This window comes from Cupressus sempervirens, chromosome 2, assembly GCF_028749045.1.
Source record: "Cupressus sempervirens isolate cs-2001-9-10 chromosome 2, ASM2874904v1, whole genome shotgun sequence".
Lineage (NCBI taxonomy): Eukaryota > Viridiplantae > Streptophyta > Pinopsida > Cupressales > Cupressaceae > Cupressus > Cupressus sempervirens.
The window spans coordinates 220,558,474-220,570,162 of NC_143119.1; the positions used below are offsets into that span (position 1 = coordinate 220,558,474).

General features: G+C 33.3%; 1 long non-coding RNA gene across 1 annotated transcript; it reads left to right on the plus strand.

Moving 5' to 3' along the window:
- The first annotated feature begins 10,343 nt into the window (after nt 1-10,343).
- On the plus strand, nt 10,344-10,835 carry LOC149571843 (uncharacterized). The gene is made up of 3 exons (XR_016358758.1): nt 10,344-10,499; nt 10,591-10,656; nt 10,745-10,835. It is a non-coding gene; the product is annotated as an uncharacterized LOC149571843 (long non-coding RNA).
- The last annotated feature ends 854 nt before the right edge of the window (nt 10,836-11,689 follow it).

An 11,689-nucleotide genomic window follows, 5' to 3' on the forward strand; every position in this document is an offset into this window, starting at 1 on the left:
TTTAATTATATTTAATTAATTGAAAAATTAATTGAACAAAAGAATTAAATTTAAAAGATTTAATTAAAGTTCTAATTTTGGCATAATTATATTTATTTAATTTAATGATAATTTATTTAGGAGTTTCATTTTTATAATAATCTCTAAATATTATTATTAGTTAAATTAATAAATATTTTATTAAAGATGTCTTGTGATTTAATAAAAGAGAGAGAATAAATTTAATAAAATTTATTTTAATTAAAATACAAAAAAATTGCACATGAAATTAAAATAAAATAAAATAATAAAGAAACAGGTTTCACATGATTGCAAAACCAAAACCTTAAAGGGAGAAGGCTCTTTATGAAGAAATTAGAGCTCATTTCTCCACACACACAAGTTTAGAGGAGTCAATTTTTGAGAAAGAGGGTTTTCGAAAGGATGGGAATTTTCTTGTGAGCTCTGAGCATCTGATCGGTTAGCATCAAATCAAGGCAGGATCTTGTTGAGTTTTGCACAGTAATTTCCTCTTTGAAATCTCTCTGTCTTCTCCATGTTTGAATGGATTTGTTTTTAGAATTTAATTTGGGTTGAAACCCTTGTTTGAGAAAGATTGATTTTTCGTTATTGAATTGTATGTGAATTAAATCAATTTGAAACCCTTGCCTAAGTATTCTCATTTTGAAAATGGGGATGGATTTAGAAAATTACAATTCGAGTAGGGTTTGGAAAAGAAATCAAAATTTTATATACAAAATTTGATCAATTGTTTGTATTTTTTCTATCAAATCTATTATGGAATTTTTTTTATTGTTTTTATCTTTTTAAAAAAAAATTAACCAAAAAAATAAATAAATAAATATATATATAATTAACATATTAATTAAAAAATATTTTGATAATTATACTATCATATAAAAATGGCGAGTTATGTTTTGAGCTTTGTATTGATTGTTTTTATTTTTTTAAAAACAATATAAAAAAAGTATTAAAGAAGGAGGTTTTGAAGGGGGGCAGGGTCACCAACTCCCCACCCACTTACGACTGCTCATAGCAAACCGCACGGTAGCCTATTGCTATCATAGCAATAGGTACTATTATAAGGCAGTACATTGTTGTTGCTATAGTAGCGGCACTGCTGTGGCAGTATCATGTCGACTAGCGAGCCTTAAACGCTTAAAAAGATTAGCATTTCATTTTTAAAAAATTTATTAAAATTTAAATTTAATTAAAAATATAATATAATTTTTAATTTAATAATTAATATTATTATTTATATTATTAATAATTTATAATTACTAAAAATTAATAATATTTATTAAGATAATTGAATTATATAGTTCTAGTAATTATGCCAGATAAATCAATTTTAATTAGAAGAATATATTTTAGTAAAGTTTGGATTTTTTTTTGTAATAGTTCATTTTTATATATAAAAAGATGGGTTTTATATTTAGATGATTTTAAGGAATTTGTTGAGTCTTTTGAGATTCTTGTGGGCTCGAAAACCTTAGCAAATTTGACACTTGAAAATGAAAACTAGAACTCTAATTTTAAATCAAAACGATATGTTTTCAAAACCAAACAAATTATGAAACTACACTTGTTGTGATGTATGTTTTACTTTGTGTTGGGTTTGGGGTTGACTTAGTATGTTGACCAGTTTTGGATGTTTGCTAGAGGCTTGGGAGTTATTGATTTATGATGTCATGTGATGTCATGTGATCTTTGAGTTATGGATCAGTAGTTATATGGTGATTTTATTGGTGAAATCTATGATTTTTAATTAGTTATCTTTTGGTGCTTTCTAGTTACTTGTATAAGAACTAATGTGTGTATTGTGATCTTATGAGACTTTTTGCTATTTTAAGCTTAGGGTAGGTTGTCTTTATGTTTGTTGGGAAGTGGCTTACTATGGAGGTCGGAGTCCTAAAGAGGCTGCATGGGTAACCCATTGTAGGTTATTTTAATAAGCGATAACATTTCATTAAATGGGTTTTAAATGAATTAAAAAGAGTTAGTGGATTTTCCTTGCCCATGCCTCGAGTGCTAGTATAGGCTAGGATGGGAGTAGAGAGGATGCTCAGTTGTGACCTTGCCTCATTAGTATACATTATTTGTATGAAAGGATACTAATGTCACATAGATTCACTAGGGGGCCAGAGTCCAAAGAGGTTGCTAGGATAAACTTAGAGTTGACTTATGTGATGACACTTGCCCACTTACATAGTAGATTTCCTATGTGTCTTTGTTGTCTCTGGGTTTAGATGTCATTTGTGTCCTAATAACATTGAGATAGATTTCTATCAGGTTTTCCTTGACCTAGGTGTTGGTTATGAATTTTTTTAGCATGAATGTTGATGATACTACATTGGAGGAGTATCCTAAGCATTGGAGAGTATTGACATGTTGCATTCATGACTTTGTTTTTCATTGATGTCAATATAGCATGGTTTTTGTAAAGACTGACTGAGTAGCAGACACAGATCTTAATTGTATAGACAACAGTTTGATTGTCTGGTAATGAGCAGTTATAAACATGTTCGGTACAATGTTATGATAACATGGCTAAGTGTGCAAAGTCTAAGTCAAAGACGTATGAAACTTGTACCTAATTTATAGAGAGCAATTTAGGTACAAAGTATTGCGAAATTAGTTCTTGATGTTTGTTTTCTATCTTACATCTGAGATATAGTGAGAAGATGCACAGTCAGGTACTAATAGAGGATAGTCAGTTGATGATGTCAACAAGTGTGCAAGCCCTAATATCACACATGTGAAGTTTTGTATAGATTGTGAGACGACAGTGCTATTGTAATTATAATTAATTAATTATCTTATTATAATTAGTTCGGAAAGCCTTAAGGCTGAATCAAGTAATTATTATGAAGATATGGTATAAAGGAAAGATGTTTTCCTTGATTGTAATGTGTATGGATTGTTGCAAGAAGTGCGAAGTGCAAAAAGAAGCAGAGTCCTTATTGAATGTGTGTAAGCAATCCAAGGGATTATTGGATGCAAGATTTATGATCTAGTTACAAAATTAGAAGGAGCAAAAGTTGGGTTAACAAGATAGAGAAAGAGGAAGGAACAATACAATACAATTCTATTATTCTACAAGGAATAATACAGAGATCATTTGGACATTGGGTTTGTTGGTCTTGCCCATGAAGCTTTTTGGGAAGTGGGTATAGTTGTCTTCCACAATTTTTAACAGGATTGGCATCTCCTAATAGGGATTCAAAGTCTCCTAATAGGGACTTATATGTATTGAATGTATGCATAGACTCCTAATAGGGTCCATCCTCTAACAAGGAACATTTATATCAGTACATCATCTTGTGGGTACTATCCCCACTAAGGTTTTCCCTCTAATCAAGGGTTTCCCTAGTTAACATATCTAGTGTTAATGTGTATGAGTATCTTGTTGTGGTTTCATTTTATATTTCTCATATGGTTAAGTTTGTTTAAGGTTGATAGTTGTGATAATAGCCAGATAACTGATTCACCCCCCCAGTTATATCAATGGACTATATATTCTAACAATTGGTATCAGAGCATCAAGTCCTTGAAGGATAAGCTTAACAACTTTAGGAGATCGATGACAAATCTTTTTAGAAAGGATAGTCCTAGATTTGATGGGGCCAAATATGATGGTTGGAAGGAGAAGATGAAGACTCATTTGTTGTGCATGGGCTCGAGATATTGGATATCGATAAATAGTAAGAAGAAAATTGTTAAAGAAAAAAAGCTTGAAGGATGCAGTGAAGAAGAGAGAGATTTGTTCATGTGTAACATGAGAGCAAGATCAAATCTACTACTAGCTCTTCTAGAGAATGAGTAAAGTCAAGTAAAGTCACTTGAAACATCTTATGAAATTTGGAAAGCATTAGAATCTACTTTTGAAGGTGATTTACATGCAAAGAGAATGAGATTACAGAATTGGATATGTGCATATCAAGATGCTAAAATGATGGAAGATGAATCTGTAAGAAGTTATATTGGTAGAATATAAGAAATTGTTAAAGGAATTCGGTCTCATGGTGGAACCAAGGAAGAAGATGGAGTTATATGGAAGATCTTGAAAAGTTTGACACCACCATTCAAGCAAGTAGCTCAAATGATTTAGCTAGTAATGCCTTGTACTAAGGATTTCAAAAAGGAAACGTTGCTTGAAATATTAGAATCTATAGAAGTATATATAAGACAGTCTGGAGATCTAGCAAGAGTTGAAACAGCTTTTAGTGCCTTGAACATTCGACCCAATCTGAAAAAGAGTGCAATAACGCATGGAGATTTTATTGGTAGTAGTAGATCTGATGAAGACAAGAAGATTGAGGAAGGAATAGCCTTTCTTGTTAGAAGAGAAAAATATGGTGAGAAAATCTTTAAATTTTGGACTTGCAATGAATTTGTTCATTATGCATCTAAATGTCCTAAAAGAGAGAAAAAATATAAGGGAAAGTTCAAACCTAGAAGAGATAGAGATAGAAATTATTTATATGCAAATGAAGATGAAGAATTTGATGAGAAAGGTCAAAGTGAAAGTGATAATGAATTGGAATTTGTGGCTATCAAGGAAGCTAATCTTGATAGAGAAATTAGAGAAGAAAGAGCTCTAATTTCCTAAGTGGAAAAAAAAATGATTGGATAATTGATAGTGATTTTTCATATCACATGACTGGTGATATGAATAAGTTTGTTAAGTTCAAGAATCATGATGGAGGTATTGTTAGATTTGGTAATAATGCAAACTATCATATAACAGGAATTGGATCCATTACTCTTGATGGTAAAACTAACACTGATGATGTTTATTTTGTTGATGGATTGAAGCATAACTTGTTGAGTGTTGGAAAATTTGTGGACAAGGGTTATTAGTTGAAGTTCACTGAGAAGACCTGCATTATCAAAGATAGAGATGATAAGCTAATTGGAATTGGCACTAGATCTAGAGGTAATGTATTTCAGTTGAATCCTATTGAAATGACATGTTTGGTAGCTAAAGTGGATAACAGTTGGTTGTGGCATAGAAAATTCTGTCACATAAGCTTTGATAATATTGTGAAGGTTTGTAGCACTTTTGCAATTAGAGACTTGCCTAATATTACAAAGCCTACTAATGTTATGTGTAATTTTTTTTTTTTTTTTGGCTAAGTAGAAGAAACTATAATTTCCTAGCAAGAAGTTCACTATCACAGAGAAGCTAGAGATCATTCACACATATCTGAGTGGTCCCTTTAGAACAAGAGGATTTTATGGTGAGAGCCATTTTATGATTTTTGTTAATGATTTCACTAGAATGATGTGGGTAGAATTTCTTAAAGAGAAATCTAAAGCTTTTGAGAAGTTAAGATATTTAAGAATAGAGTTGAGAATGAATCTAGTGTTAAGATAAAGTGTTTGAGATCTGATAGAGGAGGAGAATTCACCTCTAGAGAGTTTAACATATTCTGTGAAGAGAATGGAATCAAAAGGCATCTATCTTCACCTAGAACACCTGAGAAAAATGGGATTGTTGAAAGAAGAAATAGGTTAGTAGCATAAGCAACAAGAGCTATGTTGTTTGAGAATGATGTTTTTAAGACATTTTGGAGAGAAGCAATCAATACAATAGTATACATTCTGAATAAAGTACATATCAGAAAAGTTATGAACAAGACACCTTATGAACTATGGTTTGGTCATCCACTATCAATTAAGTATTTCAGAGTATTTGGGAGAAATTGTTACATTAAGAGAGATGATGATATTGGTAAGTTTGATCCAAGAAGTGACGAAGGTATGTTTCTTAGTTATTCATTGAAAATTAAGGCATACATATGTTTTATCTATATAACTAAGACAATAGTTGAATGCGCAAATGTAAGGATTGATGAAAACTTTGGAACTAAGGAAAAGATGGTAGAGTATAATTTATATGAAGTAGAAGATAATTCTGGAATTGTTAGATAGAATGCTGAAGTTTTCTTTGAGACTAACAATGATTTATAGAATGATGTGCTAATTGTTGAGCAAAGAGGAGAGCAAAGATCTAAACCTAGAGAAGAGATAAGAGTTAAGATGTCAACTCCTACCTTTAACAGGAATTTGACAAAGAATCACCCTCCTAAGAAGATATTTGGAAGCAAAGACAAAGGTGTGATGACTAGGAACAGAGTAAATGAGGAAATATGTTTGATATCTCAAGTTGAGCCTAAGAGCATAGATGAATCATGTAAAGATGATCATTGGATTCAAGTAATGAAGGAAAAATTAGATTTGATTGTGAAGAATGATACATGGGAGTTAGTTCCTAGACCTAAAGACAAGAATGTGATAGGAACCAAATGGGTATTCTAAAATAAGATGAATGAGCAAGGAAAAGTTGTGAGAAACAAGGCTAGACTTTTATGCAAGGGATATTCATAGCAAGAAGGCATAGACTATGAGGAGAAATATGCACCTATAGCCAAAATGGAAGTAGTAAGGATGTTCCTGGCTTATGTAGCAAATAAAAAGTTCAAGGTTTATCAGATGGATGTTAAATCAATCTTTCTGAATGGAGAACTTAAAGAAGATGTATATATTAAGTAGCCTAAAGGTTTTCCTTTATCTAAAGACAAAGACATGGTATGCAAACTAAAGAAAGATTTCTATGGTCTGAAGCAAGCATCTAGAACCTAGTATGCAAGGTTGGATAGTTACTTGGAAAAACTTGAAATTGCTAAAGGTATGGCATATAGTAACTTGTATGATTTGCTGATTATTGTAATATTTGTTGACGACATCATTTTTGGAGGTAATGATGAAGCAAGTGATAAGTTTGCTAAAGAGATGAAGAATGAGTTTGAAATGAGCATGATAGGAGAAATGAAGTTTTTCCTAAGATTGAAGATTGTACAAAATGATGATGGTATTTTTATTTCACAAGCTAAGTACTTGAATGATTTTTTGAAAAGGTTTGGTTTGGAAAGTTTGTAAAATTATTGGTACACCTATGATAATTGGTCATAAGTTATCAAGCAAAGATGAGACACCTACAATAGAGCAGAAGAAGTATAGATCTATGATTGAAGGTTTGTAGTAACTTACTCACACTGGACCTGATATAGAAAATGCAGTTGGGATTGTAGCTAGATTTCAAGATGATCCTAATGAGTATCATTTTGTAGTAGTGAAGAGAATATTCAAACATTTGAAAGGGACATTTAAATATGGAATTTGGTATGATAGATCGAGTAATTTCACTCTATGTGTATATAGTGATACATATTGGGCAGGTTGTATGGATGATAGAAAGAGCACCAGTGGTGGAGCATTCTTTCTTGGAGGAAGAATGGTTTCTTGGTTAAGCAAGAAGCAAGATTGTATTTTGTAGAGTACTACTAAGGCATTGTATGTTGCAATAGAAAATAATTGTAATCAAGTTATGTGGATGAATTAGATGCTGAAGGATATCATAATTGAGTTTGAAGAACTTGTTATAATTTAATGTGATAACACAAGTACAATGAGTATGTCTAAGAATCATGTATTGCATTCTAAGACTAAGCATATATCTATTAAGTATCATGTGTTGAGAGAGAAAACAATAGAAAATGAGATCAAATTGGAGTATGTGAGTATAAAAGATTAGATTTTAGATATCTTTATGCAACCTTTTCCTAAAGATACATTTGAGTACTTGAGAGGTATGCTTGGGGTTATGCCCATGCCTACTTCCGAGGAGATGATGCAGAAAGTGCATCAGTCTAGTGGTATAGAGCACTATTGTTAACTTGGACTGATTGTTGATGCTTCTCGTATGGGGGAGTATCTATAATGATATGAGTCACTGAGGACTCTTGGTATTTGTTATTGAATAGTGTCTTTGGACAATCGAGCTGGTTGAAGACTTGGTGCAACACTTTAGCGATTGGTATTTATCAATTGGTATGTAGTAACATTGACATTGATGTTAATGGGGAGAGTATGCATGAAAAAAAAAGACATCTCCTAAGGCATGGGGAGAGTATCTCCTAAGGCATGGGGGAGAGTATGCGTGAAAAGAAACATCTCCTAAGTAAGAGGGAGAGATATCTCTTTAGAGAGATTTAGAAAGATTCATGAAAGGAAGTAGGAATATGCATCTGATGTATCGTGGATTGTTTAGTGTGAAGTAAACAATTGATGTCTAAGAAGTATGAGTATGCACCTGTTGTGCACCTATTGTTTTGAGATTATTTTTAGTGTGTTGACAACTGATGCTGGTCAACAACAATAGTAGAACACTATTTGGAATTGTTGGAACTTAGAGAATTTTTTCATCTATGTTGCCATCAATGCCAAAGGGGGAGATTGTTAGCATGAATGCTGATGATACTACATTGGAGGAGTGTCCAAAGCATTGGAGAGTATTGACATGTTGCATTCATGACTATTTTTCATTGATGTCAAAATAGCATGGTTTCTGCAAAGATTGTGAGTCAACAGTGCTATTGTAATTGTAATTAATTAATTATCTTATTATAATTAGTTGAGAAAGCTTCAAGGCTGACTCAAGGAATTATTATGAAGATATGATATAAAGGAAAAAAAAATTCCTTGATTGTAATGTGTATCCATTGTTGCAAGAAGTGTGAAGTTTGAAAAGAAGCAAAGTGCTTACTGAATGCATGTAAGAGATCCAAGGAATTATTAGATGCACGATTGATGATTTGGTCACAAGATTAGAAGGAGAAAAAGTTTAGTTGACATGACAGAGAAAGAATAAGGAACAATACAATACAATTCTATTATTCTGTAAGGAATAATACAGAGATCATTTGGACAGTGGGTTCATTGGTTTTGCCCTTGAAGTTGTTTGGGCAGTGGGTCTAGCTTTCTTCCACAACTCCTAATAGGGTTGGAATCTCCTAATAGGGATTCAAAGTCTCCTAACAGGGACTCATATATACTGAATGTATTCATAGACTCCAAATAGGGTCCATCCTCTAATAAGGAACATTTATATCAATGGGCATATGCACCGAGTTGTGGTGCCAAAAAGGTGACAAGGAATTTTTTTTTTCCTATTTTAAAAAGTGCGTACGTGCTATAGGGCGTACGCACTTTTTAAAAATAAAAAGTATATATGATGGGCTGCAAACCCGCAGCCCATCATTTTCATCAGCATTTTCTTCTACTCCTACAGCGAGCAGTGCGTACGCAAGTTGAAGACTCAACATTTGCACCACCATTTGCCAAAATGCCTCCTCGTCGACGAAATCCAAGACCATAAGCACACCCACGACGACGACGTAAGTGATATAAACCTAACTTTGCATTGTTTGATATATTTTTCATATTGTTTTGTAAGTTTTTTATATTCTTTTGTAGGGTTTTTACAAATTTCATTTAGATTTGTTTATTTATTTGAATTTCAATTGATTTTTTATCAGGAAATGTTCATAATCAACTAGAAAATCCACAAGAACATCAAAACCCTCAAGAACCCCAAAACCAAAACCCTCCTCAAGAAGAAGAACAAATTCCACAACCCGAACCAATTGCAAGACCTCCACCAGGCACACAAGAAAATATAAGAAATGAAATAGAGAGAGGCAAAACTGAATTAGAAGGAATCATTGCTCGGTTGAAGGAATTCGGACAAACCAATCCAATGAGAGCTCAATTGGCATCATCCCTCGAATCCATTAACACTCAGATAGCCTCAGTTAGTGGTCAGTTAGATATTTGGCGGGCTAAGAGGGATGAACAAAAAAGATTTTATGCAAATAAATTGTCATATGAAGATGTTAGAAAAAAGGAAATACCAAAAGGTAGTATATGTGCATTATTTAGAAAACCCGATGAGCAAAATATTGTTAGAGAGGGTACTAAACGATTCCCCATCCATTGGTGCATACATGATGCTATTAGAAATAATTTTTGGGATAGATGGTGGATGGTTTTTGATGCCCCCCCTTGCAATAATCACGAGGTCCCCATGTATTTTTTGAAGAAATTATATTGTGAGTTTGTCCTTGGGGAGATCCCCAATTATTTTGATATGTTAGACTCCCAGGGTAGAGGTGGGGGGTCATCATTTGAGAGGCCAAGAGCACGTCATGACCCTAATGTAGTTAGGGCAACCGTGGTCCATCCACAGCGCAAGCATGTGATTATTCCTTCAGTTGTGAAGGAACATGTAGAGGCCAGCACTCTAGGGACCATTAATGCTTTGATGCAGACCCTCATCCATTCCACAAGCCCATTAGTTGAGGGGGAGCCTTCTATACATCGTGGTCACATGTGCACTTCATGCAGATCCCTATGCACATTTGGCACTCATGTTGGAGATGGTGCAGATGATGGGCTTGTCACCGATCAGTTCCTGAACGAGACATTTGGCATTGACACACAGGTAAATTACTAATTTGATCACATTTCATACGCATAGTGAATGATTAATTAATTAGGATTTATTGACATTGTTCAAAATTTAGGGTCAAAGTGTTCCTGGGCCTAGCAGCGATCCTCCAGGCCCATTTTTTGTCCCTTCGACGAGTCCTGAGGTATGTATCAATTTAATCATTTTAATTAATACATATATTTATTACGTAATCATATTAAGGATTGACCAAAAAAAATATGCATGTGCATCAGTTCTCCACAGGACCCTCAACCTTTACCACAGACGCAGAGCAGAGACATCATACGAGCTTCACACAGGTATAGTTGTTTCATGTTAATTTAATTCATTTGATTATATTTATTCCATGTTTCATGTTAGATATAACGTGTATTGTATGACATGCAGCTCATGATGTCGGACACACCTCCTCATCTGCGACAGTCTGTTGATAGTGGAGTGGCCGCAGCTGTGGCTAGCTCACAGCCACTGACGGAGGTATGAAAGAATTTTCTTCATTTTAGTTGTTGTTTATAATAGTTAATCTCAAAATTTCTAATGTTATTTATAAGTTATTATATTTATTGAATTGTTGTAGGGTCTTGTCATGCCTGATCGTTCACGAGCATTTGAGGTGGACTTACAGAGTGACTATTTGTTGGCTGTAAGAAATAATTGATTTTGTGAGTACATATATTTGATTTCAACGTATAATAAATATTGATTCATATCTACTTTCTTTGTATCAGTTGGACCTGGAGAAGAGCCTCAACAAGAGGTCAAGTGAGCGTGTCAGGAGGGCCCCATCATCTCCACTGTCTCCCTCCACACGACGACAGAGGACGTCGAGAGACTTGTTTCCTTCCCCTCGTGGGAAGGAAAAGATGTAGTTGAGATATTTGATACATATATATAGAGACTTGTTTCCTTCCCCATGTATATATATAGGCATCTGAGAGACATATTCGATACACATTTGATGTACATATGACATTCTATATTTGATGTATGACATATTTGATGTATGACATTATTGGTTAATATATGATATGTTTGTTCATATACGACATTATTGGTTATCATAATATATTATGTGTTTGTTAATGTATATGACATTATTGGTTATCATTTTATATTATATGTTTGTTCATGTATGACGTTAAATTAGATATGTTTGTGCATGAAATTAAATTAGATATGTGCATGTATGAAATTAAATTCAATTGCTAGAGAGTTGCCATTATGTCTACCAACTAGTAGATGTTCTTTTTTGCTTTATTAGTATTTCTCAAAAACTGCAAAGAAGCTGTTTCTGGTGAATAGTTGTAAACAATTGTGATCATCGACTTCATG